The sequence below is a fragment of the Rhinoderma darwinii genome, chromosome 9, assembly GCF_050947455.1.
Source record: "Rhinoderma darwinii isolate aRhiDar2 chromosome 9, aRhiDar2.hap1, whole genome shotgun sequence".
Classification (NCBI taxonomy): Eukaryota; Metazoa; Chordata; class Amphibia; order Anura; family Rhinodermatidae; genus Rhinoderma; species Rhinoderma darwinii.
In genome coordinates, this window is record NC_134695.1 from 85965941 (window position 1) to 85983624 (window position 17684).

General features: G+C 40.8%; 1 long non-coding RNA gene across 2 annotated transcripts in view; it reads right to left on the reverse strand.

Moving 5' to 3' along the window:
- Window positions 1-17684, reverse strand: part of LOC142660479 (uncharacterized) — a 263842-nt gene that overhangs the window by 208531 nt on the left and 37627 nt on the right. Inside the window, exon 3 of one of the 2 annotated variants that reach the window (XR_012850492.1) lies at window positions 12298-12569. The exons of the other annotated variant lie outside the window; for it this stretch is intronic. This is a non-coding gene — a long non-coding RNA (uncharacterized LOC142660479). Of the gene's footprint in view, window positions 1-12297; window positions 12570-17684 lie in introns of those variants that run through there. 2 annotated transcript variants of the gene reach the window in all.

Here is a 17684-nt window from a genome sequence, read left to right on the forward strand (position 1 = left end):
GCAGTCTCATTTTTCCAGGGTGTCCAGTTACTATCTAACCATAGATTAGCTGGTGCAAGATAATTTGTTTAACTCATTAAGAATGACAGAGGCCTAATGCGATTTGCTCAGCAGGTATGCTCAGATGGATGTCTGGTCGACTTTGTCCATATCAGCAGGGAACAAAAGAAAGCAAACTCTCACTAATGTCTTGAAAGAAAAGAAAGGTTGGAAAGATTTGAAATGGCTTCAAATGTTCTGAAATTCATGTGAAGTCATTGTACTGAATCCACTACAACTGAATATTAACCCTTCCAAACACTGAGTTTTTCTACATGTTTTTTGACGCGGAAAACGCGCCAAAAAAAGGCAGAAAACGGCTCTCATTGATTTCCATGGGAGGCAGAGGCGTTTTTTTTTCCCGCGAGCGGTAAAACCGGTTTGCGGGAAAAAGAAGCGACATGCCCCATCTTCGTCTCTGACATCAATGGGTGGTAGAGAAAGCGTTTTTCGCTGTGTTTTTGCCCACTGCGCTCAATGGCCGCGGGCGGAAAACGCGGCAAACTGCGTGCAAGGAAATCAAAATCTACCTTAAAATTCCAGATGAAATTGAGCCAGAATTTTATGCCTGCAAACAACTCTGTGTGAACAGGGCCTTAAGTCCTTATTCACACGAGCGTATTTCACGTCCGTGTTATGCGCGTTAAAACAACGGACGTCACACGGACCTATGCAATTCAGACATTGTGTTTTTCACGCGCGTGTCCGCTGCGTGAAACTCACTGCATGTCCTAATACTCGTAAGTTTTTTGCACATCACTCACCCATTCAAGTCAATGGGTGCGTGAAAAAAATCGGACAGCACACGGACGTCATCTGTGTGCTGTTCGTGTTTTTCACGCACCAGTTGCTAAAGTGATGAGGAAAAAATAAAAACAAATTCAGTTTTTTTTGCGGACATAAAAAACACGTGACATATGCGCGTAAAACGCAGACGCTGATACCACACGGAACTGCAACGCAGAAAAAAAGGCCGCATTTTTTATGGGCGCAAAACGGACACGCTCGTGTGAATTAGGCCTAATGGTCAATAATAATGAGCGGTTTATAAGCACTCGTCTGCAGATGCCGCCAATAGAACAATTACTTTTGTTTTGGTACCAGGAAATAACTTATTTTGTTCCGGACTCTTCTTAGTGTTTGCAGAATACAAAAGCGCTACTACAGTTGGGTATCTACACTACATCACAGATAATATATGGGACTAATACATATAAAGTGGAGTCACTGTGTACATACATTACATATCTTGTACTGATCCCGAGTTACAGTTTGTATTATACTCCAGAGCTGTACTCACTATTCTGCTGGTGGAGTCACTGTGTACATACATTAATTATCCTGTATTGATCCTGAGTTACATCCTGTATTATACTCCAGAGCTGCACACACTATTCTGCTGGTGGAGTCACTGTGTACATACATTACATTACTTATCCTGTACTGATCCTGAGTTATATCCTGTATTATACTCCAGAGCTGCACTCACTATTCTGCTGGTGGAGTCGCTGTGTACATACATTACTTATCCTGTACTGATCCTGAGTTACATCCTGTATTATACTCCAGAGCTGCACTCTCTATTCTGCTGGTGGAGTCACTGTGTACATACATTACATTACTTATCTTGTACTGATTTTGAGTTACAGCCTGTTTTATACTCCAGAGCTGCACTCTCTATTCTGCTGGTGGAGTCACTGTATACATACATCACATTACTTATCTTGTACTGATTTTGAGTTACAGCCTGTTTTATACTGCAGAGCTGAACTCAATATTCGCTGCCACGCTGCCCGCTGAGAAGGGAGAATGCTGCATTGACCTGTATTGGCCCATGGCTGACCTTAATCTTTATGCGAGCTGCTGTCCAGTGATCTGATGTAGGAAGAATTACTGGAGGAAATGAATGCACCTCTGGACCATTATACAAGCATTACTGAGAGAATGTTTTTCCATTTTAAAATGGCTTCAGTGTTACGGTGTGTAAAGATGTATTTTAGCAAAGTGAACTTTGGCTGTTTTATAGAACCTCTATAAAGATGGGCAAAGATGAACGTGTCATTTAAAGGCAACTTGGCAAAGAGTCTTTATTAAGAATATCTTACTGTGTTATAGTGCATTCGGAAAGTCTTCAGACATTTTCCGTTTTTTTCTACATTGTGTTTGCCTTGTGCTAAAGTAAAAAAAAAAAATGCAAGTTTTTCCCACTATTCTGCACTCAATACTCCATAATGACAAAGTGAAAACAGAAATCTTTGCAAATTTATTAAAAATGAAAAACTCAAATTTCACATAAACATAAGTATTCAGACCCTTTGCTATGACACTTGAAATGAAGTTCTGAGGCCTCCTATGTCTCTAGATCATCTAAGAAATGTTTCTACACCTTGATTGGAGTCCACGTGTGGTAAATTCATTTGATTGGACACTATTTGGAAAGACACGCCCCTGTCTATATAAGGTCTCACAGCTGACAATGTATATCAGAGTAAAAACCAAGTCATGAGGAGGAAAGAACTGCCTGTAGAGTTCAGAGATAGGATTGTGTGGAGGCACAGATCTGGAGAAGGGTACAGCAAAAATTCTTCTGCACTGAATGTTCCCAAGAGCACAGTGGCCTCCATAATTCTTAAATAGAAGAAGTTTGGAACAACCAGGAGTTTTCCTAGAGCTGGCTGCCCAACCAAACTAAGTAATCGGGGGAGAAGGACCTTGGTAATAGAGGTGACCAAGAACCCAATGGTCACTCTGGCTGAGCTCCAAAGATCCTGTGTATAGATGGAAGAAACTTCCAGAAGGTCAACCATCACTGCAGCACTCCACCAATCTGGGCTTTATAGCAGAAAAATACGCAAGAAAGCCCACCTGGAGTCTATAAAAAAGCACCTAAAGAACTCTCAGACTGTGAGAAACAAGATTCTTTGGTCTGATGAAACCAAGATTGAAGCATGGTGGTGGCAGCTTCATGCTGTGGGGGTATTTTTCAGTGGCTGGGACAGGGAGAATGACCAGGGTTGAGGCAAAGATGAATGGTGAATAATACAGGGATATTCTTAACGAAAACCTAATCCAGGGTGCTCTGGACCTCAGTCTGAGCCGAAGGTTCACCTTCCAACAAGACATTGACCCTAAGAACACAGCCAAGACAACACAGGAGTGGCGATGGGACAACTCTGTGAATCCCCTTGAATTTCCCAGCCAGAGCCCTGACTTACACCCAATCGAACATCTCTGAAGATACCGGAAAATGGCTGGCCACTGACCCTCCTCATCCAACCTGACAGAACTTGTGAGGATCTGCAGAGAAAAATGTCAGAAAATCCCCAAATCCAGGTGTGCAAACTTTGTGGCATCAAACCCAAGAAGACTGGGGCTGTTATTGCTGCCAAAGGTGCTTGAACGAAGTCCTGAGTAAAGGGTCTGAATACTTATGTCAATGCAATATTTTAGCTTTTCCTGTTGAATAAATTAGCAAAGAACGAACATTCTGTTTTCACTTTGTCATTATGGGGTATTGAGTGCAGAGGGATGAGGAAAACTATTTTTATTTTTATTTTAGCACAAGGCCTCAACAAAACGTGAAAAAATTCAAAGGGTCTGAAGACTTTCCGAATGCATTGTATGTTTTTCGTCCATGGCTGCATAGTACAAACACTTGTTTGTCTGTGAAGTCTGATTCTACTGTTATATGTTACATCATTCCCTCAGCCCGCTCTTCTTACTTACAAAGCTGCACTAGGCTTTTTTTGCAAAGTTGTTTTTTTTATTTGTTTTATTTTAGATGAAGCAATAAAGGAAATGGAATGATTGCAAAAGTGTATATATAGCTTTAGGCTATGTTCACACGGAGTATTTTGGGGGAGGAATATCTGCCTCAAAGCTCCAAACGGAATTTTGAGGCAGATATTCCTCCCCCAAAATACTCCGTGTGAATAGCAATGATCGCGCCGTTTTTCGCCCGCGGCCATTGAGCGCCGCGGGCAGAAAACACGCTTTCTCCTGCCTCCCATTGAAGTCAATGGGAGGTCGGAGGCGGAAGCGCCCGAAGATAGGGCATGTCGCTTCTTTTTCCCGCGAGGCAGTTTTACTGCTCGCGGGAAAAAGACGCCGACGCCTCCCATTGAAATCAATGGGAGGCGTTCTCGGGCCGTTTCTGCCGAGTTTTGCGACGCGGTTTCCGCGTCAAAAAACTCGGCAAAAGACCCCGTGTGAACATAGCCTTAGGCTGGGTTCACACAGAGTTTTTTGCAGGAGGAAAATCTGCCTCAAAATTCAGTTTGGAATTTTGAGCCAGATTTTCCTCTGCCTGCACGCCAATTGTTGGGGCATTTTTGACGGTGTTTTTTGCCCACGGCCTTTGAGCGCTGTGGGCATAAAACACAGCGAAATACGCTTTCTCTGCCTCCCATTGATGTCAATCAAAGGTCAGAGGTGTAAACGCCCGTAGATAGGGCATGTCCCTTTTTCCCGCGAGCCGGTTTTTCCGCTCGCGGGAAAAAAACACCTGCGCCTCCCATTGAAATCAATGGGAGGCATTTTCGGAAGTTTTTTGGCGTGTTTTGCGGCGCGGTTTCCGCGTCAAAAAACTCTGTGTGAACTCCCCCTTACACTTTGGGGCTGTGCTGTTGTGAATCACGATAACAGAGTTACAACAATGTGGCGAGTTTATAGGCAGCCCTGGGTAAAACCGCAGAGAAAACATTGTGCTACAACTATGAATAACGTAAGATGGGGTAAAGAGGAGATTGCATATCACTGTCTGAAATCTTGAACTGTTTTAGGCCTCAGTTGCCAATAATAATATTATATTCTATTTCTAGCTGTCCTTATAAGACCCTGTTCACACTGAGTTTTTTTTGCAGGCAGAAACAAATCTGTCTCAAAATTCCTTCAGGAATTTTGAGGCAGATTTTGACATGTCTGCAATTTCTTGCCGCGATTGTCGCTGCGTATTCTGCCCGTGACCAACAGCACCGCGGGCAAAAAACGCTGCGAAAAACGCTTTCTCTACCTCCCGTTGATTTCAATAGGAGGTCAGGGGCAGAACCGCAGCATGAAAGAGCATGCCGAAAAAAACGCCTCCGCCTACCATTGAAATCAATGGGAGGCGGTTTAAAATATTTTTTGGGCACTGATTCCAACGCGGTTTCCGCGTCAAAATCAGCGTAAAAAAAAAACTGTGTGTGAGAACTGGGCCTAATATATAATGTGTTACATAGTGACGTTTTTTTTTTACGCAAGGTTCATTCGGTTATTGGAGATGAAAAACAAATTTGTGTTTTTGCACAAATCTCTCTGCTCAGTTGATATTTATTGAGTGATGATAAACCTTGTTTTTTCCCCCCCTTTATCTTCACATAATTGCCAGTAATTAGGAATAACATTGTGATTTGTGACGATGTGCTTTGCTTGGGAGGGAGGGGGGCTTTCATCTTACAAAGACAAGGTAAAGTTGCAACATATTACGAAAAAACGACTGCAGCTATTGAAATTAAATCACGCTAATTGGTGTCGGAGTGATAATACATCTCAAAACACACTAAAAGAGAAGGTTAAAAAAAAAAATATATATATATATTAAAAAAAAATAACAACTCAGTATTGTGGAAGAAACTCCTGATTTGACACCTAACATGCATTTTGATATTGAGCAAGTAAAAATGATTGTTAATGAGAAGGAAAAAAAAAAGTTAAGTTTATGGAACAGGCAATTAGCAATAATTATTTCTGTAAGGGGTTTGAGAATAATTAGGAAATTTCTAAACAATAAAAATATAAATGATTTAAATTCTTCTTAGCAGACTATAAAAGCACTTAGAATGTAACATTTGTGGAGCTGTAGTATTAGACCTCATTCACATGGCCGTAATATGGCTCCGTACAAGTTCTGGGCTGTGCAGAGCCTTAACATAGCACCCACAGTAAATCAATGGGCCCATACCGTACATCTACATATGCCTATGATTTCATATGGAGGCATAGACCTCTGTATTAATGGAAGGGACATCCTAATGGAACATGCCATAATAATACATTCCCAGAGGCAGAATACAGCACCATACAAAGTGCCTATGGCTCCTTAGTACAGAACAGTAGGGACTCTGTGTGAGCCGCTGTTGAAGAGTGCATGTGTTCAAATGGTGACTGATGTGAGTACATTGTCAGTACAATGCTTTGGAGTATGCCAGATCTAAACATAGAGATAACCGATAAAATACATTCATAAATGTTATTCACGTTTTATTTGTTTTATATCATTCAGACTCTGGTCACAGTTGTGGCTTCCATTTATAATGAAGCCATGACAGCTTTTCAGGATCCCTTTCTTTAATGTTTAGTGCCAAATCTTGACCGATCCCTCTGACTTAGGCTATATTCAGATGGACGTGTGCAAAATCGGCTGTGAAAAATGGCCTTTTTTCACTTCCGATTCGCAACCGTGCGCAACCCGTTTTCATGGATCCCTCAGATTTGAGTCTATAGAGGGATTCGTGAAAACAGACAAAAATAAGACGTCCTATTTTTTCACGGACCCTTTAAACGGTCCGTTAAAGCAACGGCGGTGCGAACTGCCCCATAGAAATACATGGAGCCGTTGTGAAGGCCGTTAAAAAAACCAGCTGTCACACAGACTATATATACACGTTTGTCTGAATAAGCCCTTATAATGGTGTCCGCTAGAGTTTCTGTATACTTGGCGACAAGAATAGAGCTGCAGATAGTACGATTCTTGCCTTTAATAATATCGGAATTCCTGACGGACTGGCAATAATTCCAATGTGAGCAAAGCCGGATATATTTTTGTATGCACAATGTGTGTGTGTGTATATATATATATATATATATATATATATATATATATATATATACACACACATACACACACACACATATATACACACACATATATACACACACATATATACACACACACTTCTTTTTTTTTGTTTTTATTTTCTGCACTTCATGCATTATTTACTTTTCCTTTCCAGTAACTGAAACTCATCTAGCAATATCCCCCTTTGTAGGAGAGGAGACATTTTTCTGTACATAAGCAGCTTGCATTTAAGAGTATCCTGCTCATCCATCTTCATTTGAGCAGTAGGTTAAAAAATAAAACTAATGATTGCTATCAGGGAGAAGATGAGCGGCTTCACCATTGAAAAGTAGTTCTGCCACTTTTTCCCAAGGCTGACATTTTTCACTGGTTGGATATGGCTGGATATACTTGTAAACATTATTAAAAATAATAACTTAATGTTTCCTTCCTGTGACTGGCTGGCATTAGCTAGGTATTGCCAATTAGTACTTCCTTGAAGCAATATCAGCCATTTACTTTAGTTTGTTTAAAATGCTATTTGTTCTCTAATTTTTGCAGCTGTTTTTTGCCAATTAGAGACATGGCTGTTCCGTTATTTCATCGGTTGACAAGGTGACTGTCTGTGAGTCATGGTCTGGGAACGTAACCTTTCTGATCCTCTGGGCAGTTGCGCAGTGCATGGCAGACCGACACGGCAACAGGAATTTATTAGTATATAGCATCCTGCTGAATATAGGGGAATAGTATGTTAACCATTGATTTTCACGGTACTATAAATACACAGATATTTGCATGTCCACATCTCCACATATATTGTGTAGCTTTCAGAAACTAGAATCCTAGTGTCCATAAAACAAATATATGCCTTCACTAGTGTCTCAGGCATTGCCCATTAAGACATTTCTGTTGAAATAATTACAAGTCATGTAAATAACTGCGTTTGGAACAGATTGCTAAACTACTAATATTTCCATAGCTGGCACGATCACGTATGCTCAAATTTAGTCAAACGGTGTTTATAAATACGTCTTAAAGGGGTTTTCCCATCAGAGACATTAATGACATATAGACAGGATATGTCATAAATGTCAGATAGATTTGGGTCCCACCGCTGTGACCTGCACCTATCTCTAGAACGGGGTCCCAGAAACCCAGTTCTACTTTTTTCTGCTCCCTCTGCCTCCCCGGCCACATCCTGGCTATATGGTTGGGAGTTACTGAAACATCCTAGCTTGCTGAGCTACGTGGTTTCTGTAAATCCCATAGTAGTGAATGGCAGTTACGGAAGCAGCGTAGCATGCGAGCTACGCTGTTTCCATAACTACCATTCATATCCATGGGACTTACGGAAACAGCGTAGCTCAGCGAGCTACGCAATTTCCTAATTCATGGTCGTAATTCACCTGCTTCTGCCGCAACGCAGAACGGGGTTTAGGGGGCCTTGTTCCAGAGATAGGTGGGACCCGCATCTATCTGACATTTATGACATTTCCTGGGGATATGACATAAATGTCTCTCATGGGAAAACCCCTTTAAGACAAATGGCTGGTTAGCAGAGGTATCTAAGCTATGTCAATGAACAGGTGTATCTGGGCTATCATGTGTGTATTTTGTGTATCTAAGCTATCACGTGAATATAATGTGTGATACAGTCTAAGAGAACCACATATCACTACAATCCCCATCAACCAATGTTCATGTTTCATTATAAAATAATCTTTAGGGACAGTATGCTGCTGGCCTGGTGTATCTAAGACTATTTATTATGTGCAATACGGTCTACTAAGCAGGTGTATTTAAGCCTATTATATTTCATACTCTCTGCTGAGCTGGTGTATCTAAGCCTATCATGTGTGATACTGCCTGCTCAGCTATGTATCTAAGCCTATCATGTGTGATACTGTCTGCCAAACCGCTGTATCTAAGCATATCATGTGTGTTATTGTCTGCTTAGCCACTGTATTTAAGCCTATGAGGTGTGATACTGCCTGCAGGTGTATCTAAGCCTATCATGTGTGATACGGTCTGCTGATCCATTGGATATAATCCTGTCATGTGTGATACGGTCTGCTGAGTCGGTGTATCTAAGCTTATCATGCGTGATGCGTTCTGCTGATCCTTTGGATATAATCCGGTCATGTGTGATACTGCCTCAGAGAGCCACACAAAGCTTAATTTTCCATATAGTAATAGGAGGAAAAACCACAGTCGATGCAATAACAGAGACATGTCAGAAAATGTTGTTTTCAGTATGGGATCATTGGGCTTGGATCCCACCAAATTGAAGAGGTTGACGTGCTCTGCAGAACGCTATGGGGTGCACAAACTAGAAGTCTCTGACACATTTCCAACACCTCCGCTCCCCTGATCTCTAACCAAAATGGTTCCAGTGCTCTGCAGACCTACACGCCGCTTCAATTTTGCAATCTATATGGGTCCGAGCTTATAGAACATCTTTGATCATTTAAAAAGTGAACTTTTCCTCTTTTCCAGGAACAGTGTGCTGCTGAGCAGATGTGCATATTACGTGTGATACTCTCCCAGATAAGCCGAAGACCCGTCAATGACCATCATAAGGTGCTAATTATGTCACTAATTTCATCAGATAATATCTAAACCCCTCTTCCACACATACAGAATGTGAGCACTCAGTCTTTACTCAGAAACAACTCAAACTGCCTTGCCAATGTATATTATGGATGAGAGTCTGAAAAACCCGGTTATAGACATTCACTGCATTAGTTTTTATATTCAACTAGACAAAACTGACAACAAGACCCAAACCCAAAAATGATGACACTGATAGCCGCTGTCATTCACCAGCGGCATAAAAGAATTGTAAAAGAAATAAAGAAACAAGACAATAAAACAACACAGTCTGTGCTTTCTAAGTCTTGAAAGTTTTGTTCCATGGGTAATGCTTTTTTTAAGGCCGCAGTAAACTACAATTCTTGTTATTTACTGGTAAAGTGTGAAAATTTTTTATGGAGCCAATAAAGATCGTCTGCTTGCATGTGCTCTTACTGAAAGACCGGGACAAATATGTTTACTAATGGAAGTCTAACTGAAAGGAGCCATAAATTTGTCACAGGGCGAGATTAATACATTTCGATTTAGCAATATGGCTCGATGTGTATAAAGGGTACATGGTTGAGTAGCAGAAATTTGCAAAGAATGTTTTAATTTGTGCAGAAATGAAACCTTCCAGTGGCTAAAGGCCAAACATTTAGACTCTATATTATCAATTCTAAGAAATCTATCATCTCCACACAGGCTGCAGGCAGCAAACTTTGGATAAGAAATTGAAAAACGCCATAAATTTTAGAAAGACATCTTGAGAAAAAAAAAAAAAAAACATGTTAAGGGATCGGCTGTAAATTGCCATTTACAGATTTGATTAATTTATCAAGCAGGCAAAAGTCATCAATATTTTGCAGATTTAAAATGATCAATTCTTGGATAAACTAATAAAGAGCAATAAGTAATGCAAAGCTAGACTATCATTCTGCAAATAAAACGTATATATCTTCATTCTCAAAACAGATACAACGTGTCAAGAGCTCTGGATGGAGAATGTTCATTTTTAAAGCGAAGTTTATAACGTAAACAGATATGAAGGGATTAATGGTGACTTGTTGGGAAAAGGTCAACGAGAATGATTTGGTGGGACAGTCAACTGAGAGAATCTAAAAATTACATAAAACAAAAAGGACATAAGCACTGACCAGATGGGCGGCTGACGGCTATCGGCTTGTGGGAAACTGACCTGTGATACAATGACCCATGAGTTAAAGTGACATATGAATTGTTTGAAAAAGAAACATGACAGGAAGAATATGTATTCAAATTTTATTGGTTTCAAGAGCAATTGCACCTGGAGTGGTTTTTGATACTACACTTTGAGCAGGCTGTGGGTCCAAAAAGGAAAAGAACGCTTTAGTAACCAGGGTGTCCCCTTAAATCCCTCACAGGGGCTTCCACTTCCCATCCACTACGCTAGAGATTAGCTAAGGGAGCTAGCACCGGGTAGACCAGTAGACGTTGTAATTTCACTAATTTTAATAATTTCCTAGATCGTAATACGTTTAAGGCTATGTAGACATTTGAAAGGCATATATATATATATATATATATATATATATATATATATATATAGGTCAGTGTGTTTAGTGCAACTTTCTAAATAGTTTTTCTTAAAAATTATTTCTACTTTTTGAGATACAGCTGCTCTGCATTCTCTATACAGACCAGCTGTATCTTTTGCTAAATCCTGCTCCCGTCAGATCTGCTGGACTGACTAGTTCAATGACACCGGGTCCCGTGTGTCAGATCCACCAGCAATCAAACACATCTAAGTTAATAACTTAGGCCCAGTTCACACTTCGAGTTCTTTGGCGCCGAGTTTGATGCGTCTGAATCAAAAATGATTTAAAAATTGGAGGCGAAGGCATTTTTTTCCCCGAGCAGGAAAAAAAAGAGGCATGTTCTTTCTTGCCACAGTTCCGTCTCTGACCTGCCATTGAAATTAATATGAGGCAGAAAAAGCGTTCGCAGAGTTTTTTCCCGCGATTCTCAATGGCCGAATGCGAAAAACGGTGCGTAAGCCGTGGCAAGAAAGTGCAGGCAGGTCAAAATCAGCTTCAAAATTCCTTCAGGCACATTTTTTCTGAGAGCAAAATAATCTGTGTGAACAGGCCCTTAGGCCCCCTGCACATGGCCGTGGTCGTAATCCCAGTCCGTGATCACGGCTACGGCCGGCTGCAGACTGTCATCCGAATTTGCTGGCCGTGCTCCCATTATAAAGTATGGGAGCATGGTCCGTAAAATCAAAAAATAGGACATGTCCTATTTTTTTCAGAAGCTTTCTATGGCCCGGACACCTTCCCATAAATACACGGGAAAGTGTGCGTGGGCCATAGAAATGAATGGAACCGTATTTTGATCCGAAATTACTGTCTGTAATTGCCGACCAAAATTAAGGTCGTGTGCATGGGGCCTTAGATGTGATAGATTGCAGGTGGACCCTGCACTGAACCCGTCAAGTCCACAGGACTGACGGATTCAGTTCATAGTGACAGACACAGCATATCTGTATCTCAAAAAGTAAAAATTAATTTTTAATAAAACCTATTTAGAAAGTTGCACTAATCACACTGACTGACCTTTTTATTTAAAAATAATTTTTTTTTTCAAAGGTTTACATAGTCTTTAACTCAAGCCTACACAAACACATTTCTGATACTTTTTATGCTCTACATTTCTGTTTTTAGACTATTGCCTGTTGTGGAATTACTTGCTAATTTGGGTTTGGTACTTTTTCTGTTGAATCCAGAATTGAAATTTTGAGCAACACACTTATCTATAAACTATTTCCCCTATTATAACTATAAAACACTGAAAATCACTAAACACGTTCCAATATAGAAAATCAGCCTGATTGATGCTGCGTTCGCTCTCTCCATGTACATACGCATTTTTTATAAAGACCAGAGCACGTTACAGCACTTTTATAAGTTCTCCACTGGATACAGGATAGTGTTTCTAATGATTTGTTAGACAGCCCACGATTATTGTAAGACAAGTTTTACTCTGGACAAGGTCAGCGTCTGAATCCTGATTATATTTTCCCCCCTGAGCCAGAAAACATTGATTTGTGCAGAGAGTCAACCTTGTCGCCTTTCCTGTTTCTGAAACATGACAACAGTTTGTTCTAAAGAAAGGAAAAAAAGACACATAAATAAATTACAACTTCTAATGCACACACGGTTTCATCTTGTAGGTGGCATTTAAATATTAGGAGTAAGACAAATATGACGTTTACTCAAGCCAAAACGAAGGAGGATTCTGATAATGCTGTCATGTGTAATGGAGCAGAGGCATGCCATTAATCAAAACAGCCGATCAGATAACTAATTTTGCTCATATTCTTTATCGCTGGACACGCTGGTCAGTAAAAAATGCATTAAAATATCTATGGATCAATAATATGCACTTGGGATTCTGTTTACAAGAGGAGATTGCACTTAATGACAGTAACAGCTCATGCTTAAAGAACAATATGTTTTGTAATGTAATCATGACAAACAGTGCATGAACTTCTGGGGTAACCAGCCGCTCTCTCCTGCAGAGCTTGCAGTCAGAGCTGTAGATTTAGAATAGAAAAAAGTTTACTGAAGGTCTATTCACATGTAGCAGTCAAGTTCGATTTGACCACAATGCGTTAATATACCCTAAGGGCTCATTCAGACGAGCGTATATGTAGTCCGTGTGACGGCCGTTAAAACAACTACCATCACACGAACCCATATACTTCAATGGGGCTGTTCACACGACCATTGTTTCAACGGAGCGTGTGAAGGGTCCGTGAAAAAAATAGGACATGTCCTATTTTACTGCGTGTCACGTATCCCTCCACAGATTCTAGTCTACGGGGATCTGTGACAACGCGCCCCGCACGGGTGCACCTCGGCCTTGAAAAACTGCAGTTTTTCATGTCCGAGGTTAGCCACGCTCGTCTGAAAGTAGCCTAAGGCTCATCAATGGCTTTCACCTCAAAAAGGGATATAATGTCTAAAATAAGCAACATTCCACACAATTGTAGCTCATAGCCTTAAAAGGGGTTGTATGATCATTGTTTCAACTGCTCTCAGCCGACTATGACAAGGAAGCCGCTGCCAGCCAGGCATTTCCCCCTGCAGCGGCCCCTGCAGTGTAACTGTAGCATTACATGACGGCCATTCAAATGAATGGCTATTATGTAATATATGAACGTCTTAAGTCCGCCATTAAGGGTGCTCTTATAGAACGGCCCTCCATTCCGGCTTACAGAGGGGGATCCCCTCCTATGACGTCCATATGCCCTAATGGGGCATATGGACAGGGGTTCCCTTCATGAGACAACCTCTTTGAAATTGCACCTTTTATACAGACTGTCCTGTCCCTGGGATACTGCCAGCAAAGCTACCAACCATTACTGTTGCCATTTGGCCCTATACTAAAACATGCAGCGCAGTATTCCCAGAATATCCAGTACAGGATTAACATCTCTGGGGCACGTCATTTTACACCTCCCATTAAAAGCGAAGGCACCAAGTCATCATTTTGATTGCAAATGACTCCCTGTTACTATAGGTCCCACTCCCTAATCTAATAAACCAATAAATTTTATAATTGAACTAGAACCTCAACCTGTAGAGTAATCATCTACCAATAGTTACATAACATCTATATAAGTACGGAATGGAGTCTATAGCATCATCCTGCAATGTATCCACTATAATCCACTCCTGCCCATAGCAACATACCTGTTGTGCCAAATTAGAAGTCCAGATGTAATGCAAGCCACTGTTTCACAATACCTATTAATCATATTATTGAGTACAACGGAGGTTGCTGTCTTGTATGCTGAACTATTAGCTAGTCTATCAAGATTGGTGATTTCTGACCATAGTATCAAAATAAAGATCCCTGACGCACAAGAATCTTGAAGTCTTGTCTAGAAGATATGGTTGAGCAAATTCACTTAGATATGTACGATTAGATTGTAATGAGGGGTTTTACACTGGGTGATTATCGGGCAGACGAGCGTTCATAGAATGCTCGTTGCCGATAATTGCCCTGTGTAAACAGGGCAGCGATCAGCAGATGAACCAGAAAATGTATCGTTTTAAAAAAGTAAAAAAATATTCTGGTTGTCGGCAGCACATCTTGGTGTGTAAACAGGGAGACGCGCTGCTGACATGATAATGTATGGGGACAAGCGATCGGAGTAACGACCGCTCGTCCCCATCCATAGCACCTTGTGACGGGAGCAAATGAGCACCGATCAACGATGCCTCGTTGATCGGCGCTCGCTGCACCGGCTGATTATCGGCCGGTGTAATAGGGCCTTAACAATGGGGACCATAAGTTAAAGTGAAGGTTTAAATAGTAAGTACACGTTCAAATTTTTGATATGTCAGAGAGAGATATCAAAAGTATGGATCGGTGGGGGTCTTTGTGCCGAGACCCCCAACAGTGCTGAAACAAAGGTGTAAAAGCGCTTAGCGGAGCCCTTTGCTCCTTTGGCGGTGATAGAACATCTACGTGAGCCGTCTTTAGCCTGACGATGAGAGCTAATTACAGGTGCAGGGTGCTCAGCTCAGCGCTTTTACACCACCTTTTCAGCAACAGTGAGGTTCACAGCACCCGGACTCCCGACGATTCAAACTTTTGATATGTCTCTATGAAATATCAAATGCTTGATGAAAGTATAGTTACACTTTAACTAAAATATTGTAATCAGCACCCTATATGTCAATTGTTTTTTTGTACTGCATTCCCCTTCTGTTGTAAAAGGCTATTGTGTCCCCTCTGCAACCCCCTAAAGCTACCCAAACCTTTGCATCAATAGTACCGGATAGGTGCCAAATGATCAAATATTCTAGATTACTGGTTCAAGCTAATCTGTAAGGTTAGAGAAACTTCATAAAAAATAAATAAAAAGTGCTGCTATCGCTTTGTTTTTATTTCCTAGCTGCTTTTCTCTGCTCAGTCTTAGGTTTCTGGATATTTCAAATGAAACTGCAGTTCTGTGCAAGAAACAAGTGCCGGATTATCAGATAATTTCAGGTTATAGTGCCCCAAAACCCGCTGTTTCCACTGTGCGCCAAATGCTACTGAAAATAATCACCGGACGTTTTATAGGGGAAAAAAATGGCCGCTCTCTGTTTAACATTTGAAAATTACAACTATGGTGCTGGAGTAAAAGGCTGCATGGATTTGAAAAAAAGAAAGCAATTAAGTTTTATTTAATTTTCTGTATCTTTCCTCTCTTTAAGTAATGTCTTTCCGTAATGCAGAAGTCCTAGCAGTGAAATTAATGAAGGTCTTCTAGAACAGCACGGCAGCTTGTTATAAAGGGCCCGGCGAGGCCGCGTTTTACAGGTTACTACCTGGAATGGCTCTAGTTTTTTTTAATACTAAATAAGTAAAGTTTAATGGTATCCACCGTATAACTGCAGATGAATTCAAAAGTTAAAATTACATTAAAAATGACCTCTATCTATTTTATGTTGATCGTTAACTGAGAATATTTCACACTGGAGATTTGTCATATTAAGGAGAATTGAAATCGCTTATATCAATTAACTATATTATATCTACAGTAATCTCTTCATAGATTACTGAAATACGTTTGATACTTACAAAAGGCGATATAAATCACATCTAAACAGCTCTTATAAAAAAAGCAAACAGCCACAACCCGCGCCGCCATTTTTTCCCTACTTTTGATTTGTAATTAGTTACATCTAGTTTAAATAGTAATTACAAAGGCAGAGATCTAATATAATGGTAATAATAAAATAGAGTAATTAGAATTTACAGGCCAAGTCAGGAGATGTACGGTGAATGAAGATATGCAGCACAAGGCAAACTCGTCCATTAACCTGTGACTTGCTGGAGGACATTGCATATAGATTTGGATGCCCACAGCACTCACCCGGGAAAAATTCAAAGGATGCAAAGAATTGAAGAATGTCCAAAAAAAAAAATCCCCATTTCAGACCTATATACCGATTAGTAACTTCAGGACAGCATCCACGTGGCAAAAAAACCAAAGAAGTGTTTTTTAACACAGACGAGAAAATTTTTCGGGCTATGTTAATAAACATTTGATTTTTTTCATGAAGCTACTTATTGCTGGAGGACATTGGGAGGACCACACCTTTTAATATAAAAGATGATTTGCTCTGTATTAATAATCTTCTGGCAGAAATGTATATTCTTACCTGGAGCCTGTAGAATCACGAAATTTACACAAATCCTTTCTGTACATACAGGGCTGGATTATAATTGGAGCTCCGGGTTTATACTGAACCAATTTGCTAATGGCAGCTTTGGTGCAGATATACACACACACACACACACACATATATATATATAAATAAAATAGAAAGTCTACACACCCCTGTTAAAATGCCAGGTTTTTGTCATGTTGCAAAATCAGTACAAGATGAATCTAATACTAATACTAAACTAATAATTTGCTGAATTACCCTTTGACTTTATGACAGCATTCAGCCTTTTTTGGGTTGAAGTCTATCAGCATGGCACATCTTGACTTGACAACTGTTGCCCACTCTTCCTTGCAATACGCTCCAAATCTGTCAGATTCCGGGGGGCATCTCCTGTGTACAGCCCTCATCAGGTCACCCCACAAATTTTCAATGGGATTCAGGTCTGGGCTCTGGCTGGGCCATTCCAAAACTTCTTCTTCTGGTGAAGCCATTCTTTTGTTGCTTTGGGTCATTGTCGTGCTGAAAGGTGAAATTCCTCTTCATCTTTTTAGCAGAGACTGCAGGTTTTTTGCCAATATTGACTGATATTTGGAATGATTCATAATTCCCTCCACCTTGACTAAAGCCCCAGTTCCAGCTGCAGAAAAACAGCCCCAAAGTATAATGCTGCCTCCACCATGCTCCATAGTGGTGCCGCCACCATGCTCCATAGTGGTGCCGCCACCATGCTCCATAGTGCTGCCGCCACCATGCTCCATAGTGCTGCCGCCACCATGCTCCATAGTGCTGCCTCCACCATGCTCCATAGTGCTGCCTCCACCATGCTCCATAGTGCTGCCTCCACCATGCTCCATAGTGCTGCCTCCACCATGCTCCATAGTGCTGCCTCCACCATGCTTCACTGTGGGTATGGTGTTCTTTTGGTGATGTGCAGTGTTGGCTTTCCGCCAAACATACCTTTTGGCATTATGGCCAAAAAGTTCAACCTTGGTCTAATCACATCATAACACATTTTCCCACATGCTTTTGGCAGACTTGATGTAGGT